A 13862-nucleotide genomic window follows, 5' to 3' on the forward strand; every position below is an offset into this window, starting at 1 on the left:
AATGGACTGACTGAAGTGAGTACTGTATCAATATAAAGAGAATGTATACTTCTCTGTTGGTTTTCTGCCCCAGCCATTGGAATTCCTTCATAAACAGGATGTCATTTCTTGCAGAACAACATATCAGTGCATGCTTGATTCAGAAAAGGAACAGTAAATGTAATTAAGAGTATACACTCATTCTATTGCCTATTACCTAGGTTGAAATTATTGCATGTATGAAAATAGTTTAATGCACTCCAAATCTGGTGATTACTGTAGTCTGTTATTAGCTTAGAAGTTTCTTAATTACTGTTAATGCTTTATGATTCCTCAAATCTCTTCTCACATTTATTTTGTACTCTGCTACATCTGCAAACACAGGATTGCAATATAATTACTTAGCTATTCCATCCAAGAAAAATGCCAGGAAGTGACAAACTTTTACCCAAATAGAGATACTGATTGCATTCTATAATAAATCAAATCCAGGTGATCCTCTGCAGTGGAGTCTGTGAGTGTGTGTGTGTGTGTGTGTGTGTGTGTGTGTGTGTGTGTATACCGCAAAAGGAAACCACCTGAAAATCTTGTGTTTTACTTGGGAGTTGTAATGCACAAATTATAGGTTATATATTTTTATTTTATTTTATTTATTTTACATTTGTTGACCGGGATAGTCCGACTGGATGCATGTCCATTTTCAGCTGAGGCCCGGGGAGAAAAGCTCCAAGGGTAAGCAGATACAGCATTACATAATACCAGCATTACATATTACAAACAGACTATTTACAGAGATTACATAAGTAAGCAAGTTAAACAAGTTCCACAGGTTACAGTTAATCCTGAGCACAAGTCAGGATTAAATTAAATTACACAGTAAACTGGTTATCAGATTTTTACACATTCTAGAGAGAGTTAGCCAGGCTTGATACATTGACATAGCCAGTTAAGTGACAAATGTTGTTTGAGTCTAGTTTTAAATTGACCTAAGGTGGAGAGTAAGGTAATATCAGCTGGAAGAGAGTTCCGGGATCTACTTACTAGTACTTACTCCAGGATATATCAAACTATCAGGGCATTAGCATGACCATATTATTTAATGCTGATTCCTACAGTTGATTAATAAGGTCATCTAATCAGTACCTCATCAAGAATGTCAGTAATTAATGTATTATGCTGTGGTATAGCCTCCTCTTAGACAAGGAATACAATTGCATAGAACCAGCATGATTTCTGCATAGTCTACACAGTTCTTATACATATGCCAGGCATAAATAATGCTTGTTTCCATGTATCACTGGAACAGTCAATCATATATCAATGCAACTGTTGATGACACATTGGCAATCTTAACTTGTATTTAATTATTAATTGCAAAATGTTTATAATGGAAATGTGTATTATATGAAATAATAGTTGTTATGTCTCTCAACAAACTCAGAAATACTTTCACAGATTAATGCAGTTCTCAAGAAAAGTAATCAATAAAAATTGAGAAATATGTAATGACTCTGTCAGTATAAACTGTGAACATCGCTTCTTGACTGAATTTGTATGGCATCATAAGCAATGGCTATGCTTTGCAAGCTAAAAGGAACTAAAAAGATAACATATTTATATGGGGTGTTCCTACAATGGGAAAATGCAATAGCTTAACTAAATGTTTTCCTTAATAGAAATGGAGTTTGCATTGCAGTCAAATGTGTTGCTGGGCTGTGCCTTTAAGGTAGGTTGAGGTAATTTGAGAATGTTTAGTTATGGGGAAGGGATAAGGACATGAAGGAAGTCATAAGATAGGCAGAGAGTGGGGAGGCCTGGTATATGTGAGCTTAGGTTAAGGGGAGGACAATTCTGTTTTGCACTAAAGACTGATTTGCCCACCCATCCATTCCCAAAGTATTGTTAGGGGTACAGCAGAAGAAGGGCAGGTGTATTTGGTCAAATTGTTAGGGCCCTCCCCCTTTAGAGACAGTTGGCACTCCCATTAAGGTTAAGTGAATGGTGTTACACTGCCTAAAGGAGTGGTATTATGTTTAGTGACTGGTAGGATGTTGCTAATATATTGTTGGTGAGTAGACTAACATGATGCCCAGCTTGTAAAGATGTCTTGGTTGAATTTATTAAAGTGTCTATAGTGCTAAGTTGTTGTATTGTACTTTTATGTTATGATGTGATTTCTTGTTTGTTAATAAGATGTTGCAAAGTCACGCTAGTATGTTGGTCTGTCTTTCTGGGGCAGAAAAGATCAGTGATAAAATGAACAACTAATAAAAGGATAGACTCCATGGCTTCAAAAGCTGAATATTTATTGTACTGTGCAGTCCATTCGACTCAGCACAGCCTTGACCACAGCAAATAGCTAAAAACAGCTAGAATATACACAAGAACTCACAGTTTATTGCAACTTATTTTTTTAAATTAAAATTATTATAGTGCTTTATAGCCACATACTATCAACTGTATCAGACACTTTGTGACATTATTGCTGGTTAAAAGCTTGCATACCAATGCTCTAATAGGCTGTTATATAGTTGCAAAAATGACTATAACATACAGTCAGCAAGATGCAAGTGTAGCCATTGTGACCTCTGTCTTTATTAGAGTGTAGTTAAAATATCTTATTTGCTTAGAAATTTAATTTCCTAATTTATTGATAAATCAATTAATATGTTCAACTGATCTTTAAGTAAGCAATAATAGCCAACAGAGTGTGTGTTACTGTGGAAATAGCATCCACCCAGGAGTGTTAGGAGGCCTGATACAACAGGTGAAAGATGAAAGGCCTCTACATCACAGACAGCACTATTTACACAGTAACACACATCCTGGGGGACATTATTGCACTTAGAGAATGGGCTGTCTGTAAAATTATGTTTTACTTACTTATTTTTTTATTACTGTATTTTTTATATATTTTTATGTAAAATAATTTCTCTGCTTAATGTTTCAAACTTGCTATAGTATATGCAAATGGTATTGGAGGAAGTATTTTACAGGCAATATATAAATTTTTCCAAAAATATCAATATATTTCTTATTTTTTTTATCCCTTACTCTACAAATTTGTGGTTTGTTGCCAATCTTGGGGATTGAAGTCACTCAATAATAATGACATTACATTTGAATTTCAGACATTTATTTCCTTCAGGTAATGCATGCTAACACAAATCCTGTTATTCAAGCAACTTTATAATTTTATAAAAGCAACATTTACAACTTCCTATTTTTCAACCTTTGTTCCCCCTTTATTTAGGCTTTATCCAGATTTTTTTGGCCTAAGAAGTCAAGAGGTGTGCAAACCTCTTAACTGCTACTGTCACTGCTTGCTAGATCTATCTCACTCTCTGTCTCACTCACACACAGGCAAACACAGTTCCGTTTTCATGCACATAAGCATGCATACACACACACATGCAGACAGAAACATAAATACACACACACACACACACACACACACACACACACACACACACACACACACACACACACACACACACACACACATTTCTTTCTTTTTTATGTTTCTTTTAATTTTACACTCACTAAACAGAAAAGTGCTGCTTAGTGACTGTTGAAGAATGGCTCAATTGATCTTACTCGAACTTTCATGCATGCATATACTCACACACACAAAAATAAACACACAAACAGACACACGCACACACACACACACACACACACACACACACACACACACACACACACACACACACACACACACTTTTTTATATATTTTTTTATTTTACATTTGCTGTTTAGTGAGAGTAATATAATAGTGGACACTAGCTTTCTTTTAGTTCGAGCTCCATGACAGCTTAATATGCTGCCTTGAAGCAGTCAACATGTATTTCAGCAGGCACTACCCGTACATTAACATTCTGCTGGAGAACGTTCATTCTTCAATCTGAGTGACAATGTATAGGTCACCCATTTTCTAATAATAGGTAAAAGCCTTCGGGATTACATTCCCTTTTTATGTGGTAATCCAAGAAGCTCCATGTTAGCTGTGTAATACAGACACAGCACAATTATACATAAATATGCACAAGAAATGCCAAAATGAAACATGCAGAACTATGTAAGAAAAGCTATGTCACTTCTCTTAGTAACTAAGCACACAAAATGCATGTATTACTTTGCTACTGCTGATAAATTAAAATATGTTTTTTGTTTTTACAGTATCATATGCAGTTGGGAGGGTGGCCTAATGGTTAAGGTGTTTGCCTTACAAACACAAAGTGCAGGGTTTGAGTCACACAAGGGGTAATTGGCTAGGCTTCAAATGTCTTGCAAGGGCAGTTAGTCTACTACTAACCTATGAACCTGTATAAGAAGGTAAAATCAAAACATCTTTATGACATAACATTTTCACCTAGTTCTATTGATATCCTATTTTTACATGTGGACATTAGCTAAGTATCATATAATTAATCTTTACCCACCAATACCTCAGACAGATATATAGCACTGAATATAAAACAGATTAATCTGATCTCTTATTTACTCATGTAGTCTGTATTATTAGGCAGCATATTATTTTGTTTTACTTTTATAGCTGCATCTGTGAGAGTGAGAAATTAGTTCAAATATAACAAGCTGCACCTGCCTTAAATTTAAATTAGTTTTGTTCATATTATAAAAGTTACATTACATATGATGAACAGCGCATGTAGGAGTACACACTGAAATCATATCAGTCATGTATCTGTAGTAATCTATGATAAAAAGCACACAAGTTGTATTTAGTAGAATCAGTGCTGATCTGGCTTTCATTGTCATCTAACCAGTCTGTGTAGTATAGAGTCAGGGTTAGGGTTAGGTTTACAGTGATACATTAAATGTTTAAAGCCATCCACATATAGGTTCATAGGTTCATAGGTGTATACTAGGCTAATGGTCTCAGAGCCTTTACAAGCCTAGCCCATAGAAAATGTCATCACTGCTAAGGCTTGAACCCAGGACCCTGAGCAATGTACCACTACACCAAATATCCTGTGTTTGAGAGTGTATTTCCTAATGAGAGAGAGAAAGTAAGAGTGAGAGTCAGAGACGGTTCTTCTTGGTCTTAATAAGTAGACATTTAGGTTTCATGTTTTGCAATAAGTGATATAAAGTACTAACCCAAGAAAGGCATGTGCCTTTTTAAAGGTCAGGGCAATGTGCTCCCATTAGGGCCTGCTCTGATCAGCACACAATTCAAGGTATGAAAGTATGTAGGTAAAGCAATAGCATCCAGATTTATGCCCTATTACAAGGTAATGTTACCTTCCTCCAAGCCAAAAGAGTAGAATCTGAGTAGTAAGACCCCAATCTTTTACCTGTTTATGCAAACCTTAGTGGGATTTAAAAACATCTGCCAATTACAAAAACATATTAAGTTTATCTGAGGACTATGTGCAGCTTAAAGTAGCAGCAAGATCCATACATCACATTACATTAACTCAATCACAGTTCTTCCATGGATTACTAACAATCAGTAAGCAGAAGTGGGCTTAGAACAGAGCTCTGTTATACAATAAAAACGTACCACATGCTGCACAATGGGCATAATTACATTTCATATTCCAACACATTTAGTACATGTCTAAGGTTAGATCAGCCCATTTAAAGAACACAGAGATAAGCAATGCTAGTGTGACATCTTTTTTTATTTTAAATTAATTCATCATAACATTTCAGTCCAAAAAAGCCTTCAGAGTTGAAAGCATATTATAATCACAGCAGCTGGATAATTATGTAGTCGTCAACCACATTCAAAAGTTGCCAATATCATATATTAAGTGAAGAAATTCACATGCAGCGATCATCTTTAGCCTAAAACCATGAAGTTAAAGGAGAACTGCACCCTCAGACTCAAAAAAACATGTTTATTTCATCATGGTTTGGTGTTTCCTGCATTTTAACACCACTCTGGGACTATTTACAGGTTTTTAAATATTTTTATGTGCAATTTCTGAGTCTGACCACATGGGGTCTGGCATGTTGAAGTAATTCTGATTGTTTAGTCTGCATTTAGGTATCCCATAATTCAGTGCTTGTCTGTAAAAAATATATCACACAGGCCTCTTTCTTCCTAAAGCTCCTGTAACTGCACTAATCGTACATGCATACACTGCTGTCTTTTAGTCAATTAGTTTTAAGTAACATTTCATGATGTTCAATGACTACTTAAAATACAAACGGTGCAAATGCCACATAACAGACTTTCAAAATACTTTTTAATGCTGCTTCTTTTTAGAATGACTAAACTGCAGTCTGTTGTGAAGACTGAATTTGTACTACTTTGATTCATCTTCCACCCCCCTTCACACCTAACCTCCCTAGCTATCAAAGTGCTAAGGGTAATTTGAGCTGTTACCTACTGTGATTGATAGCTCACAGCAGGAGACTTGACTTATACACTGTTTCCTTGTTCTAGCCTTAACTTTTTGTATGGTGAGGGGGAGGACCAGGGAACTGTGACATCACAGCACTATTGTTCTAGTGGAGAGAAACAGTCAATTTAAAATATTTTAAATGTTGTATTGTTATTTAGTTATAGCAGGGACAGTAAACAGGGAGAAAAAAAGATAAAGACGTTGAGCATTTAATAATAGAATCTGATTGTTGTCCTTTAAAGAAATTAATGCATATATTTCTACAGAAGTTCTTGACCAGGAGCTAAAGACTGAAATTTAAAGAAATATCACAGCTACAAATCTCATTGTGCTTCACTTGGCTCATCACATTACACTTCAGAAGAGACATGTCACAACTGCATTTTTCTTTAAGTCTTTAAATCCTTGAGTAATCTCTCCTCTGCATACCTTACTGCCTGGTCACATTACATAGTATATAATTCCCTCACTGTGACAGACACTCCCTTTCTTATATGTAAGTATCTGCTCATAAATTGTCCACTTTCTTCCTAAATAGTGACATGTTAAGAAAGAAGTACTTTGTAAGGAAGTCAGATGCTCAGTGCCATACTACTTTTTTCAATAAGAAAAGTGGCTGAGTACACAACCCTACCTTGTAGGCTAGAACTGTTTCTATAGGAGATCTTGGGTTGTAACTTCAAAAACCTTCTAAGGGCCTGGTCATATAAGAGGATTTTCCATTGGTAACAAAAAAATAGCTCTTAACTGTTGTCATTATAACAGCTTCACCTTTGAAGAACTTTTGCTGTGAAGCACTCTGTGGAATTAAGTTAGAATAAAATATTTAAAGCCACTCTGACATAGTTTACCTGTATCTTCTTTATCTTACTGTTACATCTTTTGAAAGCATAACTTTCCATTGTTGTGATTTTCCCATGACATTTCCCTCTGTTCATTTTCTATGGCCACTTTTAATAAACTCCGAAATTTATAAGGGTACATTAATTCCTAATAAATTTAAAAGTCCTACAAACCTTAATCATTAAAAAATAGATACCTATTTGTAGATCTATTATTATCTTAAATAAGAAAATGCTCCTTTTTTTCTGCAATGCAGGTATAGTTTATGAAGGCCTATGCTGTAATGTGCAAAACTGCTAAATTTATTTGTATTTCTGTTGTAATATTCAATGCCCAGGATTTGAAGGGTTTGTTTAAATAGGCCACTGTTTCCACTTTCTTGGGATAGTTCTGAAAATAGGCAGCTTATATGTAATATTCTTGCCTTGTTTACAAATATAGAAATCAAAATACTTTATGTAAAGTTGGGTAAGATGGTGAAGAAAAGTAACTTGACTCCTTAAGTCAGTGTCAATAAGCAAGCCACTCATTTTTACATTAAAAAACTAGAAGACTGTAGGTTTTATTCCCATACCTGCTGCATTGGTTCATTTTTATACTACTGGCAATGTGGTATCTAATACAAGAGAGAGTTACTCTCAGGGTAAAACCATTGATTTGCCTGAGATGTTGGTAGCTTACTCAATGTAAAATGCCCTATATTATTTAACAAAAAATATAAAATATACTTTAAAATTTAGTTAAGAAACCAAAATGATTTACATTTCATATTGTTTGTTATATATAGAAAGTAAATATGCAAAAATGTTAATTTATACTCTGAACATTTAAGCATTATAATGTCTACAGTATTATCTACCCCAACCTTTGTTACAAAGCCCAGATATGACTGTCTTAATATTTATCTTTTATCACTCTGTATTTGATACATCTCACTGCATCATCTACTCTGTATAAACCATATGCAACTTTAAAAAGGCATCTATTTCTTCCTCTAACTTTCTGCTGTAATGGCCATACAAAATCACAGATAGGTCAACTTCATTCGTCAATTAGCTGTTCCTTTATTAAGCACCAGAAACTCGCTATTCATTATATTCTAAAAAAGACACTGTTCACAATTTCTTTGCATACTGTTTGGATTTCATTTCAGCTTTCACAGAAAATGTTCCCAACATTAATCACCAGAAATAGTCATCCCATTTAATTACTTCTTCAAATCATTCTTGCCTTCTGAATGAAATTATATTTTTTTCCTCTTCTAATTTCTTCTACGTATCCATAAAATAAACCCCCGGATTCATGAATCCTCCATGTAAGACTTAATAAGTCTTACTCGGAGGCTGCAGTTGAACGGTATGACATCAGCATGCCATGAATATTCATGAGGGCATGCTGACTCAACCGTAAATCTTACATGGACCATGTAGGAAAGCAGGGGGTGTGTCTGACTGCCGAGCAGTCTAAATATCCACACCCCTGCAAGGTTTGGAAAAGTTAAATGATATTACACAAGAGTGAGTCCACTCAATTGTCCTTGCACCCAACACCACACTCCCTACATTGTAAACCCCCATCACAGTTATAAAAAGTAAAACATTAATTTTATTTTTTTAAATTCCCGAAATAGCTGCCCGTATTTGCGCGTGTGTGCACGGGTGTGCCCATTTCTTAGCTGTAGTTAGCAATTCCGACATGGAAGAGCATAAGAAAGAATGTTTATGCAAATCACACCAAATAGCAATAGCGTAATGGTAGAGAGTTCGCACAAAGAAGAGGCATTCACGGTTCAAGTCCCACCACTCCCCTTCTTATTTATGTTTTAAATCAGTATATGGAATAATACCTGACAAATATGATTAAAATATTAGTAAAAAGCAGTGAAATGGCCAATGTATCAGTGAACAAAATATATATTTTTAAAGGATCCTGATATATAATTGCTTGCAGCTAAGCAGCGCTTTACCCAGCACAATAGAGTTGTCCATAGTTTAATAGCGCTTTACCCAGTGCAATAGAAGTGGCCAAAGTGTAAGAGCACTTTACCCAGCGCAATAGAGGTGCCCATAGCGAAATAGTGCTTTAACCAGTGCAATTTGTTTGCGCGAATGTGTGCGCCACGCCAACCAGGGCACCGTGGAGCAACGTAGAGCAAAGTTGCTTAAACGCAGTCACACCCCCAAGCCTGTTTGGACAGTATAAAAATAAAATGAATGACAAGGTTCGAAACTAGGACTCTGTGCATCATAATCAAAGTACAGAACTACTAAGCCATGACAACTTAGGAGAAACAGCCACTGTTAACATACATATATGTAGTAATGGTAGATTAACCATTACTAAGCAGGTCTGCAGTCAGCCGAGAACTTTCAAAAATGGCCAATCACAAAAAAGTGCAGGAAATGCGGCATATTTAAGCCCCATAGGCAGGAATACTCACCATAACTGATTGTAGCTCACACCTGCAGTTAGAATGGCTGGTGCTGGAGTGGGTACATGCTTCCGAGCGCAATGTTGGGGCATCAAGGAGTCGAAATACATGGTTTGGCTCCTTGTCCACCATCATGAGTCAAGACTCCTGCAGGGACAGTTCCAAGGGATGGAGTACAAGGCAGAGGCTTGGAACTGGTTAGCTCATGACCTCACCAGTGTCACAGGCATTCCTCGGACTGGTGAGCAGGTCCATCACCACCATGCAGACCTGAAGAGACGGAAGCAGGACCACCTGAACCAATGGATACAGGAGGCCCTTGGGATGCAGGATGCCCCACAACTGAGTAGGTAGCCATGGAATGCAGTATGTAAGAATTGATAATTGATTCTGTATAATGGATAGGTATGTCTCAATATCCCTTTATTTACTTTACAGCTGCACGTGACCGTGCTGTGAATCAGCAAGCCTATGCAGATAGGCTGCTAAGGCTGCGCCACCAGACAGGTTAGTGATTATTCTGCATGTATTGTTATATAAAATAGGGGAGATAGCATGAAATAAAGTGTTGTAGTCCAATAATACAGCCATAAAATGGCCTGAATAAGTCATCTGCATGTACTGTCAGATAAAAAAGTCAGAGAGCCAGAAAAAGAGTGTAGTAACCCATTAAGAAAGGTAACATATGTCTGGAATAATATCTCTGCAGGTACTGTCATATAAAATAAGTGACTGAGCCTGAAAAAGTGTGTTCTAACCTATTAATAAATGTATAATATGTCTTGAATATGTCTTCCATATACACCGTTATAGCAAATAAAGGAGTGAGCCTGTGGAAAAGTGTGTAATGTCATTAATAAAGGTCTAAAACCCGGAGTGTGTCTGTGTCACTTAGTTTGAAATGTTGCTGTACCCTTGCAATAAACAAATAGTACTGTTTTAAAAAGTGCTGGCAAACCAGAGTTGTGCAGTCCCATATAAAGTGGGTGATGGAAGTGCTAGTAACTGTGAAGCATATATACAGTCCTCAACAGTCAGTTACTGGCTGGCATGCATACGTAAATCTGGCACATGAGTAGCATGTTTATTTGTTCCCCAGAAATGTGAGTGTGTGTCAAGAAATGCAGGGTTCTGTACAAACAGAAGTGAAAATGTCATGTGAAAACATCCAGATATGTAGATAAAGAAATATAAATGCAGTAACATCTGCATCTTGGACAGTTAGTATGTCAGATATAGGTCAGGCATATATTGGACTAGCCAAACCCAGTACACAACCTAATGCATGGTAGCAAGTGTAATAATACATGTAGGGGATATACATTTGCAGTCACTAGGAATGTAGTGTAGACTAAAAGTAATTATAAGATGTTAATCGAGGTTTTTTTCTACACCCTACTGTATGTGCATAAACCATGCAATTCCACACCTCAATGGGTATGTGTAATCTTAAATATTTGTTGGGATATATGTCCTATTGTTCTATAAATATTTGCATTCACATTGATGCATGTGCCCTGTTCAAACACCACAATCATGGTGGCCTTTTGCTACCAAACATCCCTGCATGCTGTTGGAATATCCACTGTCGTTCAATATATGCATGTGTTATGCTTGCTGTTCAACTGTTGGAACCTTGGTGTGTTGGGTTAATGGGAATATTACTGCATGCTGTTACAACTAATCTGGAATGCTGTTGTTTATGTTGTAATTAAACACACCTAATCACAGAATGTATGGGAAGACTGGTCCCAGTGGACCCACCTGTCCCTCCTCAGCTGGCGAGTGCACCTGGTACCAGCAGGTCCGGTGCCCAGCCCGGGCTCCCTTCCTCCGTTGGTCCTGTGCCACCTTCGGGTCGAAGCACTGCAGGGGATGGGGCTCATCCCCCCGTGCAAGCGTGGGCGGAGAAGGGCCACCTGTCACCCTTCGAAGGGTCTGGGCTGTGGTGCATAGGGAGATCCAGCGTTCAGTCGCTGATCCCCTACGCCAGCTCGAGGCGAGAGTGGCATGTCCATCCTACGCAGTCCCCAGCACAGCCACCCTCGGGGATGTGAAGGTGCAGTGGTGACTGACCATGGGTGGGGATCTCAGTTCCAATGTTACCATCTGTGGGCTCATGGGCTTGTGATTTACAAACATCCGACCCCGTCAATTGTGTTCACCCACCCCATGTGTCATACACCGCCCCTGTATGCATCTTGTCTGTCTTGTCTGTTTACCTCCCCAGCCTACCTCCCCGAACATACCTACTTCCTCTACCTCACTTTCCACTCACACCTGAAAAAAAAAGGGCAATCTGTACCCACAAAAAAATTACGCCCCATACATAGCTGCCCATTTCGCACACATGTCCATTGGACATGTAAACTGATAATTATAATTGGCAGTACAACATACTTTGTTGTCCTCACCCCTCTCCCAGGGGTGGATGGTTTCAAATTTCACTCCAAATTTATTGCATATGCACAGCTGTTACTGGTAAAGAAATGGGCAGCTATGGACCTTCCCTACACCCGTCCTGCACATCCCGAGCTTGTTTACCTACTGTCTGTCCCTCTTTGTGTCCCCTTTTTCACCACTTTCCTATCTCCCTGTTTTTTTTCTTTAAAAGCAATTAGCGCGGGGGTTAGTGGGAGTAAGTACTTTTAAGCAGTAGTAAGTGGGTTTAAGCGAGTGTGCGCATGTGTGTGCTTAGCTAAGCATCGTGCAAACCTGCGCAAACCTGCTTACAACTGCTTAAAAGTGCCTTAGTCACTCTATGGAAGGGTCCTTGTTCTGCTCAGCAGCAAAAGAAAAGACCTCTGCTAGTCTTGAACCCCAGACCATTGACACAATAGACTGCATGAATTACCACTAAACCACAGCAGATATACAAATAACTTGGTGCTGAAATAAATATATCATGCATTACAATGAGGGAATGTAAATGGAAATTAGGAATGGTATAACACAAATCCTGTTCTGTGGGTCTTTACCAGCAGTTGTTGTGGAATTGTATGACATGACTGTGAAAAGAGAACCAGCCATCCAAGCAGGGAATAATGTTACAGTAGCACCTTACAAACACCACACAGTATCAGACCAGGATAAATACTGGAAAAAGTTGTATAGGGCAGAGGCCAAACACCCCAACTGTGACTGCTTTACAGGGATGTCCCTGATTTGTAAACAAATGTTGGCTGTGCCCCACTGAATCACTCTGAAAAGTACTAACTTTAGGCAGACAAGTGTGGAATCACACGAATAATGTCAATAGGTGAGAGTAGACACTGCTTGCATGTCAGAAAAGGCTCTGATTCCCAAGAAAGTCTCAACTGCAATATGTCTGTAATATATTGCAGATGTATCTCACGTATATGTAACTTTCACTGAGGCTGTTCAAATATATACCTGAGAGTATCTGAGGCCTGGCAGAGGCAGAAACACACAGGCATATCAGCATTACTGCTGTTACACACTCTGCAAAGAGCTTTGGAAGGAGTTCCACAAGCATGCCCTTATGTAGGAGTACAACACAGAAATATCACAGGATGTAGCCATGTACTGCTAGCAACCAACTGTGACAATGCCAATGTGCCAGTGCTGAAAAGACTGGTGTGGTGCACAGACAAAGTATAATAGGCTAACCTCTAGCTACCATCTGGATATGTCCACAGGTGGGAGCTACGCAGACAGACTACTTGCCTTGATAGACTAACAGGTACACAGCAACCCTGTATGTTCAGCAAGATAAACCTCACATGATAATAAAAAATGCTCTTTGTAGTTCTGCACCCCTACCCAAAGGTACAACACACCTGTGTATTCAGGCAAAAACCAGGGTGTAGGTAGGCATACTCAGTACTGAAATATGTCCAGTTGTGTTGAGCAGCCTGTGCTAATGTCAACACAAACAAACCACAAACTGTTCAGAAGTGAGTAACGTAATAATTACAGTATAGCAGTTCACAAACACTGCATGTGCCACAGGAATACAGTGCACTAACCACATTTGTATGGCAGTTAAATGTCTAATTCAGAAAGCAAGTACATACTCCCATGTATCCTGTGCTAGCATTTGGAGGAGTGAGTACATGTCTACACTGACAAGTGTGTACTGGAAGCAGCAACATTCAGGTTTGAGTACAACATGCATATCACTGGCTACAACCCTAGCTTCAGATAAGTGACATATACCAACCTTCTGACTGACACAACGGTGTGCAGAGCAAACAAGCATGGGTCCCACC

At 38.1% G+C, this 13862-nt stretch overlaps 1 protein-coding gene across 1 annotated transcript in view; it reads right to left on the reverse strand.

Annotated features, from left to right (window-relative positions):
- The window catches only part of LOC122809189 (myelin-associated glycoprotein-like), a 553400-nt gene that overhangs the window by 169612 nt on the left and 369926 nt on the right, over positions 1-13862 (reverse strand). The window lies entirely within an intron of this gene.

Source organism: Protopterus annectens, chromosome 8.part0 (genome assembly GCF_019279795.1).
Source record: "Protopterus annectens isolate FY-2018-M chromosome 8.part0, PAN1.0, whole genome shotgun sequence".
NCBI lineage: Eukaryota > Metazoa > Chordata > Ceratodontiformes > Protopteridae > Protopterus > Protopterus annectens.